Below are 14,391 nucleotides of genomic sequence, written 5' to 3'. Positions count from 1 at the left end.
ACATTTCATGCTTGTATCACAAAAGGACCTGTCTCAGACACAAAATTAAAGTTCAAGATGGCCAATACCGCAGGAAAACAAATGGGAGATAGCGTCCTATACAAAAAGAGAGATAAGAGTGAATCGCTGTAATTTTCACTATAAAATTTGACTTCCAGTGGTCAGAACTGCAGATACACACATTCTGCTTAAGCCTCCAAGTAAAACAATATCCAGAGATGAAGTTAGCCATGGGGACAAACTTTGCTTTACTGTGTTTATCGCTCTAAGAACAAGCTGATTATATCAAAAACTACAGTACAACGAACTGAAGTAAGCTGTAATACCATCTTATCAAGGCAGTATTTTCAATAATATTCCTTGATGTAATTATGACATATTTATCTCACAGAGATTTAACAAAAAGGAAGAAAGGAAAGTACTTCTATCTGCAGTACACAGATCCAAAACCAAAGCTGTTCCTCTGCCTCGCTCATTTTTAAAATTATTATTAATAATCATCTAATTATGGAAATGTTTTGTCAAACAGCCCAACACAGAGTACCCTGCAGCTAATGCTGGTGTTATCGAGTAGTTGAGTAGGATTCAGCAACTCAGCTTGCCAAATAGCTTCATAGCATGTCAAACTACAAAAGTAGCATTTGATAAATCAGAAGCCAGTGGCAGAAGGTAAACCACAGATCAAGGAAGTGTGCCACTGTATTGCATGCTCTCAGAACAAGTTCCAAAGTTTGTTCTCAGCTGCTGAATGGCCATCAAGGCAACCTGTTGGAGCTATTTCATTTCTTCATGACAGTTTACACTCAGCCAACCTCATCTATTCTCAGTAATTTAACCGCACACATTTCAGGAATTTAATAAATGTCCAGACCCAGAAAAATCATCGTGATTGTCTTTGACATTAATGGTTCAGTCAATGTCTGAGAGTAAGCAAAACATCTCTGAAATAGCCAGAGCTAGTCTACTATCCTGAAAGACTCCAGGGGTGGGGGGGGGGAGTAGAGTTCGTAGACATCAGTTTAAAATTCCCAAGCTCCTTGTAATAGAAAAGTAAACTGGAAAATAAGGAAGAAGGGAAGGGGAAAAAGATATTTGATTCTCTAATGATAGTTATAGATGCTCATAGAAATAATCATCAGGATATTCCCCTTTAGGAAAAGCAAAGTACAGAAAAAGCAAATATAATTGTTTGGATGAGCCACTACACTTTTCTTGGCAAGATTTTTGAAGCAGTTTCTACTGTTTCATGATTGGACGAAGGTTACCCAGAAAGCTAATCAATCCTAGTCTTATAGAGTAGTGATGGCAAGTGTTCAGTAAGCACAGTAGAGGTAATTTATACCTCCACAGTGTCATTATTTGAAGAGTTGGTACCTTCCTTCCTTGTTAACAGCAACTGCTACACTCTATTCAACCTGTAAGCAAGATACATCTTTTGCCATAAATATGTTTTGTCTTCATTCTCACAGGTGATTGCAATATCTAAATGTCTCTGTTCCAAGGCTCACTTTGCAGGTACCTTAGGATTTTGTTACGCTAATAAAACATCAAAGAACAGAGTGTAACAGACTAATGAACATCAACATCATATTTGCAGTTCAGTGATGATTTGTGAACCACATAAAGATGAGTAATCCAATCCGATTAGTGTGCTCATATCAGCCTCATTGACCTCTATGTTCATTTAATTATTTTTAAAAGTAATTCAGAGTAGTTGATAAAGGAAAATCTTGATTTACAATGGAAAGTATTATTCAGAAGTCCCTTTATAGTAGCACTCATTCAGGTAACCAAACTTCTCATTTTATTAAATGAGATGAATATTTCATTCAAGCCCAAGGGAAGGTTGACAATTATCAGTCTTATATAACCACAAAAAGATTTTGTTTCTTACAGAGATTCCCTTAAGATTAGCTATTAACACTCTTTGGTACCTTCAAGCAATGAAACATTGTGAATAATTTGTTAGAAGATTGTCATGGCTTTCTGCCATGTTTACATAAGCTGGGGTGCAAATTCAATAATGGTTAACAAAGTGATCTAGGGAGTAGAGGCAAATATAAAATAAGCAACATGATTTGTGTATCAGGGTTATACTTGGGATACAAGTATATAAGGTTAGTGTATGATGCTGCAGCACAGTTTATTTAAAACAATTGTGTGCTGGAATCCGATAAGGGCAAGAAGATGGAATAATATAGGATATTTCTCCCAACTTGCATAAACATATCATTTTAATAAACCAGCAGCTCTATTTGACCCTTCATTTGAGAGGGCAATGTATGGTGATGCCTTACAAATTCTCAATATGGTATTTCTAATCTCTTGGAAAAAGATTTTACAGAATACTTAGGTTTTCAGAGATAAGGAGGAGAGTTACTGTAAGATCATGCCCCATTCTGGAACTCCACATCTTTTTGCAGATGCTCATGTCACAGTTGGAGTCTAGATCTCTTGGGAAATTGTGTGCAGGTTTTCTGGTCTGTTCTGCCAGCTGCTCTCCCGGGTTTCAAGCAAAGGCTTTTCCCTTGACTGGAACAGCCAGAAAATGCAAGCATGTGTTCCATAAATGAACTACAATTCTTTCATAATTAAAACAAAAATTGTTTCTCTTCAGTCAGTTCATATTATCCAAATTGATTCTTCAATCAGGCAGGAGGGCAAGTGCTTTCCCCCAGACCTTCATGGATTAGGAATGGATTTTTTCCCCTATCCTATGGGCAACCTCAAAGCAAAAAACAGAAAATCTTGGGATATATAGATGAGATGGATCCCTTTCTTGCCCTCTGTACAAGTTTCTTCTTACATCTATAATGCATTTATTGCATCTCTGCTCATGCAATTATTGGCATTTTATAAGCTAACTGGATTATTAACTTTGCAGCCAATTTCTTTCTTTCTTTTTATGTTTTCTTAGAACATAGAGTTTGCAGGTACATTATATCCTCAGAAGTCCTTTTGATTTGCTTTACAAATACTGTCTATATTACTTGTCAGATTGAACATGTATTTGCTCTTCATATTCTTAATAGAATGTTTTGTAACTGTGTGAAAAAAATTTCAAGCTACATACATTCTTTGGCCACATGTTCATTCTTTAAATAAAATAGCCAACCCTTGAGTTGATTTTTACAACGAGTTTCTCTGGATAGTTTAAGATGGCAAGAGATGTACAGGCTGTCAAGTCCACTTTCAAAAGTGAACATACTAATCAGAACTAATTAGCATCCTCTTTTATTAACTAGAAATCTTCTTGATGCTTAAAGTTCCTTTGACTGCACTTATTTAATTTTAAATCCAGTTATAAAAAATATAATTACACCTCCATTTATTGAAGGCAATGGGGTAGTCTTTCTTGTGGTACATTTCAAAGCCATCATTTTAAAATCTTTCTAGGGATGTGTACCAGTGGTGGGTTCCAGATCCCATTGCAACCAGTACGGTGCAACAGGGCCCGACGTCCACTACATGAATGCATGCAGCGCGCACATGCGTCCTTACTCTTGCGATGCCTCCGCGAGCCTCCGCGACGCTCCAGCTGCTCGGCAGAGCATCACACAGGCGCCATGCATGTGCACGGAAGCACCAAAGAGCTCAAATACACGTAAGGTGATCAGGCAGGTGGGTGGGTCTCCTGAGCACCATATCAGAACGGTACCCAGTGCTCTGGGCAGGCACTGGTATGCCCGTACCGGGGCATACCGCCTGCAACCCACCACTGATGTGTGCTCAATGTTTCAGATTTTCTGGCAAACAATACAGAGGATTTTAAGAGTTTTATGGAAAGGCCATTTTTATTTTTCAGAGAAACACATCTTCAGCTGGGATACAGAAAGGTGACATTCCATCAGATCTTAGCAAAGGAAGACGACTGTATAAAAGTATTTTTATCTGGGGTGTCCTGGATCTAAGAGCTTTAAGTGTCATCCCCAACCCTTCAAACTGTGAACCTTTGCAGTGTCATTTTAATCTAGCCCTATCAACTTTCTCATACTTGCATCCTTTGCTAGTTCTATCTTTTGAAAATACTTTAAAGGTAATTCTAAACAGGATACATTCCAATCAACAAAACTGAGTACAATTAGATATGTTCCCTCATCCCTCAAGAGTAACAGGAGATGTTCTCGGTAGGGATGAGGATGGAACACCTGGAGACAGTGGTGGGATTCAAATAATTTAACGACTGGTTCTCTGCCCTAATGATTTCTTCCAACAACCAGTTCACCAAACTGCTCAGAAAGTTAAAAACCGGTTCTCCCAAATTGGTGCGAACTTGTTGAATCCCACCACTGCCTGGAGAGTACACCAAATTTATATAGTCCCAGCAGGGTCACATTAGGCATGCTGTAGCAGCTGCCAATTAAAAAACTAGGCATCTATATTAGACAGTAATGATATGAAACAAAGCTGGATGCAGTGTCTAGCATTTACTATTTGCCATTGCCTTTACTGTCTAGCATTTACTAGACAGTAAAGGCAATGGCAAACCACTTCTATATTATACCAAAAAAACCATATGAGTAGAAAATATAAAATGACTGAAAAGAAGAAACACCTGCTTGTCATCTGCACATCAATAACACAATACAAACCTAATTCATGATCTCCCCTACTAGTTTCACCTGAAAGACTAGGTTAAGGACATATCATCATGGAGAAAATGAGTATATCTGAGTAGTTGCTTGGAGTCAGAATTCAATGGCACATAATCAATTAACTAATTTCACATATTAAATATATTTAATTCAAAATTCAGTGTCACTTTTAAAATAAAATGGGGAATATGACTGAACACGAGTCATGGAAGATAATGCATGACAAAGAATTACTGAAACAAATATGAAATGGTATCTCCCAAGCCCACTTCTGCCAAATAAACCAAAAGGATGTTAATTAGAATCAAAACTGTTGAGAGGTCCAGAATAACACACTGGGTATATTTCCTCTCTTTATCTCCCAACATAGATAATCTACCAGGGCAACCAAAACTCTTTCAGTCTTAAACTCTGGTCTATGACTAAACTGAATGGGGTTTATTTGCTGTGTCTAAGAACACCTGAAGCTAAGATTTAGGCTATATCCTGAAACATCATTCCCAAGAAAGGCAAACTGGAAATTGAACTGTAATTATCCAACATGGCAGGTTTAATTTTCTTTACCAGAGATTTCACAACAGTTGTATTACAATAGGATAAAGGGAAACATTTATCATTCTGTGTATTCCCTTATCAGATCTCCCTTTGTAGCCTTAATAAGTGTAAGGCTATAAGCATGTATACGGTGTTTCCCTGAAAATATGACAGGGTTTTATTTTCTTTTTACTTACAAAATATGGCCTTGGGCTTATTATTGGGGAGGGCTTATTGTTTTGGGGTTGCCGGGCAGCTGCTCCCTTGCGAACTGGCTCCCGAAGAGCCGGGCACAGCCTCAGGGGTGAAGCAGCCATGAGATGACCATGCTCACGAGCAACTGCCCAGCAAACCCCCTCTCCAGCCAGGCAGAGCACCATTCACTGACCTAGGGGATATCCCTAAGGCGCCAACAGTTGCCCAGCTCTCCCTGCAGCCGCAGCCGCCACCACGCTCTGAGCATAACATTTTATCCAGTTAAAAACTCCCAAACTGCTGGAAGACTCTCTGTCCAGAAGATTCTCTTACAGAGTCTTCCAGCAGCCAGCCCACAACCATAGAGCGCCCTCCTAGAGCGCCCGCTGCTGGAGGACTCGGCAGCCGAGTTTGGGAGTTTGGAACCGGAGAAGACGTTATGCTCAGAGTGTGGTCGCGGCTGCGGCTGAAGTACAACATAATAATAAAATAATAAAAGCATATTAAATTCAGTAACAGGAAGGCACGAGACACAGCAACATAGATTTAATTAAAAGCTTGGGTAAACAGATGTCTTTTGAGCCGCTGGGCAACTCCCCTGTCCAGCCAGGCAGAATGCCACTCCCCAACCTAACGGTATCCCGAAGGCAGCAAGCAATGTGAGTGCCTTTTCCCCCCTCCAGCTCCTGTGGCTTGGCGCCTTCAGGATATCGCTATGTTGGTGAGTGGTGCTCTGCTTGGCTGGAGGCGGGGGATTGTCCAGGGGGGTTATTTACGGGGGTGGGATTATATTTTTGCCCATGAAAAAAATGTGGCAAGGCTTTAGTTTCAGGACAGGTTGTATTTTCAGGAAAACACGGTAGAATTGGTATTATTCTTCCAAGAATTTTGTCCACAAATTGAATGAGTTCAAAAAAGAATGAAGAATTAACAAGTACATACAACATTTAGAATTTCTATAAACAAGAAAGCCACAAAGGATGAAATGTAAATGTTTTTAGAGGCAACCCAGCTATGGAATTCCCTCTCTGTGCAACTGTGGCTGGCAGCGGCTCAAAAGACATCTGTTTACCCAAGCTTTTAATTAAATCTATGTTGCTGTGTCTCGTGCCTTCCTGTTACTGAATTTAATATGCTTTTATTATTTTATTATTATGTTGTACTTCAGGATGCTAAAATTCCATGGCTTTATTCTGTTGCTATGATGCTATACTTTTAAATTCTCCCAGGTTATGCAGATAATGAAAATCAGGTAACCCTCTGTAATTAAATTTTTAAAAAGCCATTCTCTTTGAAGCAATCAGGCAATGATCCCTAACATCTGTTTCAGACTTGTTCGTATCAGAAGATACATTTGAATGATGCAATGGGAGATGAGAAATTGCTATTATTTTTCATAAGAAATTGCAAAACTTGGGAAATTATACAACTTGGATTTAAAAAAGGTGATGTCAGAAGCTGCTGGGCCAATTATTCTGTTGACCAATTCCACAGTAAAAGGGATAGTTGGCTTGATTTGCTCATGTAAACAGAAGCAGCAACATCTGGATTGTCTGTCTAGGCTCATCTGTAGGCAGGCTTGCTGCTGCTAAGTCCAGTAGAATTTGCTCTACCTTGCCACAGACCTCTTAAGTCAAAAAGTCTGCATTTTGTCTTCCATCCTATGACACATGCTTGCCTTTTTCTCTCCTTCTCTGCCTTTGCTTTAGCCTATCTCCCATTGCCCCTCTCCCAACACAAGTGGGAATGAAGACTATATGAATGTTTAAAAAATGCCAGTTTAGAATGCATGCATATAATTACATACCTAGCAATTTAATCCCTGACTGGTCTGTATCGTTTTTGTAAAAAGCATATTGCTGTTGCATAACCTTTATAGTGAAGTGAGAATTGAAGTGAATATTCAAAAGATGAGATTTAATAATGTGATATTTTAAAGTAAAAAAAATCAAATGGTGTAAAGAAAAAACTAAAAAAAACCCATTCAGACCCCATTTTTGTTCTTTCCCCCCTCATTTCCCACCTCTAACTACTAACTACTATTTACCATAGATATTTTTGTACTGTGCTTTTACCCTTTTGCAATTCTTCTATTTAAAAATTCTAGTCCTTTATAAAAAGTTTCTCTTTTCCTTCCAAAAATCACGTTCCAAGTCTCAACTTGCATTGTTGTCTGATACATATATATGGGAGTCATTCCTACTTGATTTTAGTTAGACCTTTGCTGTGAATGTATGCAGTTCATTTTTCCACCGTCACATATTTTCTAATTTTGGTCAATTATTTCTGTGTTGCCACCAAGGCTTGTCTTTTATAAAATACAAGTTGATTTTTAAGCAACAGAAGAATCCACAGAAAATGAACCCAGGTATAATGTCAAAGGAAAGAGAGGACAGGACTGATCTGTAATTCACTGAATAGGTACACACTGTTCCTTTAGAAACACTGATTCTTCTTATCCCAAGCATTGGATTTTTCTTATCTAAGCATTCATAAGCCATTACTCCTAGGAACATATTGTAAAAAGCATAATAAGGATCTATGGTTACTTTGGGTACCAAAACTTAAACAGTGATTTATTAAAAGCCAATACAAATATTCATTCATATCAAGGGTTAATAGACTAACGAAGAAACTAATTTTCTGAGAAAAGAGAACTTCATTTCTTGATGTAAATGGAAGGAGCTAGCATGGAAATGTTGAGGTCGCCTAAGGCATTGTAATATCTTTCTCCAGCTGTGTTCTTTCCATAAATACCTCTTGGTAGGGAGAAAAAAAAGGATTCTTCCCCTTTCAGTTTTTATGGATTTTTATGCATCCTTGCCACTGAAAGTTTTCAGTGCTTCATGTAAGTTGTACTAATGCATAAACAAAATCTGAGTAAACAAATAATACTGAAGTCTGAATGTTGCTTGTTTCATTTATTCCATAAACATCAACAAATTAATGTGAATAAGTAACTGCTACCCCTTTAGATGCAGTAACTGGTTGCACAACCTTTAGTAGCAAAGAGCGTCCTTCTGTAATTTTTGATCAGTCTCCCATATCACCGTGTAGGAATTCTGGTCCATTCCTCTATGCAAATTTCTTCAACTTTTATCTATCACAAGGTGAACAGCTCCTGCCACATCATTTGAACCTTGGGCTGGCCATTTTAAAACACTAAGTTGTTCCTCTTTGTTCAGTTTCTTGTCGACTTTCTTTTATGTTTGTGGTTATCTTGCTGGATATCCCTGCTATTCAGGCTTCAGATGTGAAAAACTTGATATTCTCCTGTAGAATTCTCTGACACAGAACAGAATTCGTGCTTATTTCAATTAGCAAAGCATCTCTCAACTGTGACACTCATGACTCCATGCCTGACAGCCAGCATACCGTTCTTAATGCAGTGTTTGATTTCTGCAAGACAGAATGACCCCTATGTAGTGTTATATCTTCCATTTTTATTTTTGACTCCAGCAAAATAGATTCACATAATATGTGGTAAGACTCCCACTGTGATCAAGGGAAACAATATTTGTGAGATTATATATTGGACAGGTAACCCACAGCAGCACTGTTTTTTAATGTACTCGCATAATTATGATATATGTTTCTGTTTATAAAACAAACAATCCCTTCTCCTATGTATTTATTGCATTAAAACTTACATCTTTGCTGTTATATTTAATGGCAAAGATAAAGAAACATTCCAGGTACTATTCAACTGTTGTCATCTATAAAGCCATGGCATAGGATCTAGTTTTCTGTGGTAATGCCAACCTCCAGTTGTTCCTCCCCACCCCCAACCCTTCAAGCAAAATTTATTCACCTCTAATAAATGTTACTATTTTGAGGAACTAGAGAAATATGCTTTCTTTTCCTGCTCTGGAATAACATCCTCTGGAGATATATACAGTTCCCATTCTCCAATGGTTCTGGATGTACTCCAATATCCTGGCCTCCTCCCAGGCCTGGGTAATGGGTACTTGTGGAGCCCCTGTCATTTTTTAATTTTCTTGTCATTGTCTTGCTTGGACAGATACTTTGCTTATATCAGATTTTAACTGTATTTTAATTTTGTACACCACTCGGGCTTTTGGAAGTTGAGTGGCTTTAACAATAAATAAAATATTTACAAGTTGGCTTATGACATAACAATGACATAACAACATTGTTTTTATTTTCCAGTATACATCCGTGCAACATTTTATACATATGGTTTAATTAATTTATTATCATATAATAAAATGAAAAAAAAAATCTGAATTCCAGATTCAGGACACTGCAGTCATGTGAGAGTAGTAAAGCACTAGTATACCAACCAGTGGTGGGTTGCAGGTTGGTACAGTTCCGGTATGGTGTACCGTTCTGGTACGGTGTACCGTTCTGGTACGGTGCTCTGGAGGGCCCCCCCGCCCGCCCACCCGAGCTCCTTACCTGTCCTTTAAAGCCTTCGGCGCTTCCGTGCACATGCATGTTGTGTACAGCACCTGCGCGATGCGATGCCAAACAGCTGGAGTGTTGCGAAGGCTTGCGGCAGCATCACTGGAAGGTATGATGCACACGCGCGCTGCGTGTGTGTGCATGCGCGATGCCCACAGTCATGTGGAGGATGCAGGACCCTGTTGCAACCGTGCCGGTTGCAACGGGATCCAGAACCAACCACTGATACCAACCTACAGCATAATATATCAGCTTTATATCTTGATTCTATTTTGAGAGCATTTGAAGTGCTACTACTATTCATATTCCGAGCAAATAAGGAATGAATAGTATAATATCATGGTGTAGTCTAATCTCAGTTTAAATCAAAAGCCAGCATGAAGCCTCTACTTATGTTTAGTATCCAAAACAAAAAATCTTAGCTTAAAAAAGAAATCTACTTGCTTAATAAATTATATTGCATATGGGCAAAAGTACTCAAAATGACTGAGCTTCAGGAGGCAATCAATCAAAATTCTAAAGCAACAAGGGAATTAACACATGTATACTTATCTTTAATCTTCACTGTACATACTACTAAAGAACGTAATTTTCTTCAGAAATACAGAGGTATGGAAAAGTAGATCTTCAAGAGCAGAAAATATATAATTCATAAGCACTTACAGTCAATGAAACCTTTCTAGTTCAGTTTCTGAGACTGAGGACAGCAAAGTAAAAGGAGAATCTTTTTCCTCTGCCTTCAGTGTACATGGGATTTTGGTGTGTGTGTGGAGACTCTACTGATTATACTTTTACACACATGTACTTCCTAGGACATGGGTGTCAAACTCACGCCATCAAGTTGCTGTCACATGATGTCTCACAATGTTTTTCCCCTTCACGGAGCTGGGGTGGCCATGGCCTGCACATGACTCATCCAGCTCGCGGGCCATCAGTTTGACAACCCTGCCCTAGGACTATAAAAATGGATTTATATTTTGATTATGGGAAAGAAATAAAGCTCCCCCCCATTATTTCATGTAGTTCTAATCAAGATTAGTCTTGACTAGGGATGTCAAATTGCGGCCCGTGGGCTGGATGCATCATGCACTGGCCACGCCCATCCCAGGTTTAGCAAAGAAGAAAAAAGTCACGCTACGTCAGGTGAAGACAATCTGATGCCATGAGTTTGACACCCCTGGTCTTGATTATATGCTTTTTAAAATTAAATAACATCAAAACCTAAAGCAAGATGACATGCCACTTATGTTTTATCGAGTTTTGTCTTTAATAGACTGCTTCAGTGTCTCTCAAGACATGATGTAAATGGGGAGCTCAGGATCAAGTAGCAGAATAAACCCAAGTATTGATGATGCCAATATTCTGGAGTTATCTTCAAGATGCCTTTCAAGCAATACAAAGCAGAAGACCCACATCCCAATAAACTCAAGTGATTAATTTTCACATTTTTCATATTCAGTCTATGCTTCCACCACAAGTTCTTTAATTACATGGCCTTAATCAAATCTCTGAAACATTACCAACAGTGGATGCTTATAACCTTTCATGTGTAATTACATCAAGATAACCAAATCTCAAAGTCAACTCAGTTCTGGAAACTGTAATTACCTTCCCCTCCCTGTTCACACACACCACATTCACTTTAAAATTAAATACATCTCTCAGCTCTTTCATACAACTCTAGTTCTTCTCCTGGAACTGAAACAGACTGTTGTACTCTTGTGAACATACCAAGAGTACTCTCATCTATTGAATGGGGGCACCACAATTTGCAATGCTTCACCACTCTTTTATTGTTAAAGAGGACAAATCAAATTTCAATATAGAAATATCCAATATTTTACTGAAGAAGGACAGACATTAAGAGAAACTTCAATTCAAAGAATGAGGTCTGATTTTACAGGACTTCTGTGATTTATTACAATCTATTCTGAGTGTACTTTGTCTGCATAGCCTGGACATGTATAAGGCAATTTTATAAAATGGCAAATGGAAAGACTAGGATGCATCATACTATTGATCAGATTGCCAAGGGCAATCCGATTAGTTTTACTAAGCTGCTTTGCTTGGAAGAATGCATTGTAAGAATACATTGATTTCACCTTTTAAAATTAAAACTAAGAGCAGCAATCAATTAGTCAATCAAACTCAAATGTAGGGGCCAAATAGCACTTAGCAATATCACAGACTTATATACTGCTTCGCAGTGCTTTATAGCCCTCTCTAATCAGTTTACAGAGTCAGCAGATTGCCCCTAACAGTCTGGGTCCTCATTTTACTGACCTTGGAAAGATGGAAGGCTGATTCAACCTTGAGCTGGTCAGAATAGAACTGCTGGGAGTTGGCAAAATTAGCCTACAATACTGCATTCTAATCACTGCCCCACCATGGCTCAATGAGGAGGGTATGCCAGCTGTGAAATGACCTTCCTGGGCATTTCAATACAATACAATAGCAGAGTTGGTAGTGACCTTGGAGGTCTTCTAGTCCAACCCCGTGCCTAGGCAGAAAATCCTATACTGTTTCAGACAAATGGCTATCCAACATCTTCTTAAAGACTTCCAGTGTTGGGGCATTCACAACTGCTGGAGGCAAGCTGTTCCACTGATTAATTGTTCTAACTGTCAGGAAATTTCTCCTCAGTTCTAAGTTGCTTCTCTCCTTGATTAGTTTCCACCCATTGCTTCTTGTTCTACCCTCAGGTGCCTTGGAAAATAGTTTGACTCCCTCTTCTTTGTGGCAACCCCTGAGATATTGGAACACTGCTACCATGTCTCCCCTAGTCCTTCTTTCTATTAAACTAGACATATCCAGTTCCTGCAACCGTTCTTCATGTTTTAGTCTCCAGTCCCCTAATCATCTTTGTTGCTCTTCTCTGCACTCTTTCTAGAGTCTCCACATTTTTTCTACATCGTGGTGACCAAAACTGAATGCAGTATTCCAAGTGCAGCGTTACCAAGACATTACAAAGTAGTATTAACACTTCATGTGATCTTGAGTCTATCCCTCTGTTTATGCAGCCTAGAACTGTGTTGGCTTTTTTGGCATCTGCTGCACACTGCTGGCTCATATTTAAATGGTTATTCACTAGGACTCCAAGATCCCTTTCACAGTTACTACTGTTGAGCAAGGTATATTGTACCTGTGCATTTAGTTTTTGTTGCCTAAATGTAGAACTGTATTCTTTTCACCATTGAAATTCATTTTATTAGATTGTGCCCAATGTTCAAGTTGTCAAGATCCTTCTGTATCTTTAGCCTATCTTCTGGAGTGTTGGCTATTCCTGCCAGCTTGGTGTCATCTGCAAATTTGATGAGTTCCCCATTTATTCCCTTATCTAAATCATTGATGAAGATGTTGAAGAGTACTGGGCCTAAAACAGAGCCTGGTGGTGATGCAGTCTAACCCACATTCTTCTACTTTATCTAGTAGTAGGTTATGGTCTACCTTATCAAATGCCTTACTGAAGTGTAAGTAAATTATATTGATGGCATTCCTCTGGTCCACTAATTTTGTCACTTTGTCAAAGAATGCAATAAGATTAGTCTGGCATGATCTATTTTTGACAAACCCATGTTGGCTTTTGGCTATTACTTTGTTTACTTCTAGGTGTTCGCTAATTCATTGCTTGATTATCTTTTCCAGAATCTTTCCTGATATTGAGATCTGGCTGATAGGTCTATAGTTTCCTGGATCTATTCTTTTTTCCTTTTTTGAAGATGGAAACCACATCAGCTCTTTTCCAGTCCTCTCATAGTTGATTTATCCAGCCCCATCTTAAATTATGAATGTTGTGGAATTTTTAATGTTTTTTTTGTATGCTCCCCCTTCTTCCTTTTTTACCTGTAAGCCACCCTGAGTCTCTTGAGAGTGGGCGACATACTAACTAACTAACTAACTAACTAACTAACTAACTAACTAACTAACTAACTAACTAACTAACTAACTAAATAAATAAATAGTTCCCCAGTGCTCCAGGATCTCTGAAAGATATAGTTCAGTGGTTCTGAGATCTCATCTGCCAGTTCCTTCAGAACCTTGGGGTGTAATCCTGGTGATTTGAACTCATCTAGGGTAGACAGGTGCTCACTTACCATTTTCTTCCCTATTTCAACTTGTGTTCCTAATCTGATTTTCTGTGGTGCTGTTTTTGATAAATTGGACTGTTTTATCCCTTTATGTAAAGACAGATGCAAAACATGAGTTAAATAGTTCTGCTTTCTCCCTGTTGCTTGTCACCTTCTTGCCACTTTCTCCCATTTCTTTGGCATCTATTGTATTTTGAGTCTTTTCCCTGCCAAAAATCATACTTTTATTTTATGTTTCCATTTAAAAATGAATATCATGCTACTTTTTAATCTATGAGAACACCTTTTTATGGGTTTTATTTTCATTCTGGTGCTTTTTAGCATATGTTTAATTTCACTTTTCAACAGAGGTGAACAGAAAATCTACTGATGGGCAAAATCGATATAAAAATGCTGTACTTGAATAAATGCAATTGTAGGCACCCCTTCTGAAGTAATTGAACAGGCACACTCTATACAACTGCCAAAGGAATAAAAGAAAAGACCCACAAGTTTTAATTATCCCAGGAAACATTCAACATAAAAATATTTGTTTATTTTATTTATTTGTCATA

General features: G+C 38.4%; 1 protein-coding gene across 1 annotated transcript in view; it reads right to left on the bottom strand.

The window, feature by feature from the left end:
• RGS6 (regulator of G protein signaling 6) overlaps positions 1–14,391 on the bottom strand; it is a 253,325-nt gene that overhangs the window by 196,178 nt on the left and 42,756 nt on the right. The gene's annotated exons all lie outside the window — the stretch shown is intronic.

The sequence above is a fragment of the Thamnophis elegans genome, chromosome 1 (genome assembly GCF_009769535.1).
Source record: "Thamnophis elegans isolate rThaEle1 chromosome 1, rThaEle1.pri, whole genome shotgun sequence".
Lineage (NCBI taxonomy): Eukaryota > Metazoa > Chordata > Lepidosauria > Squamata > Colubridae > Thamnophis > Thamnophis elegans.
Note: the sequence above shows the minus strand (reverse complement) of the source record. Positions and strands in the feature narration are given on the sequence as shown.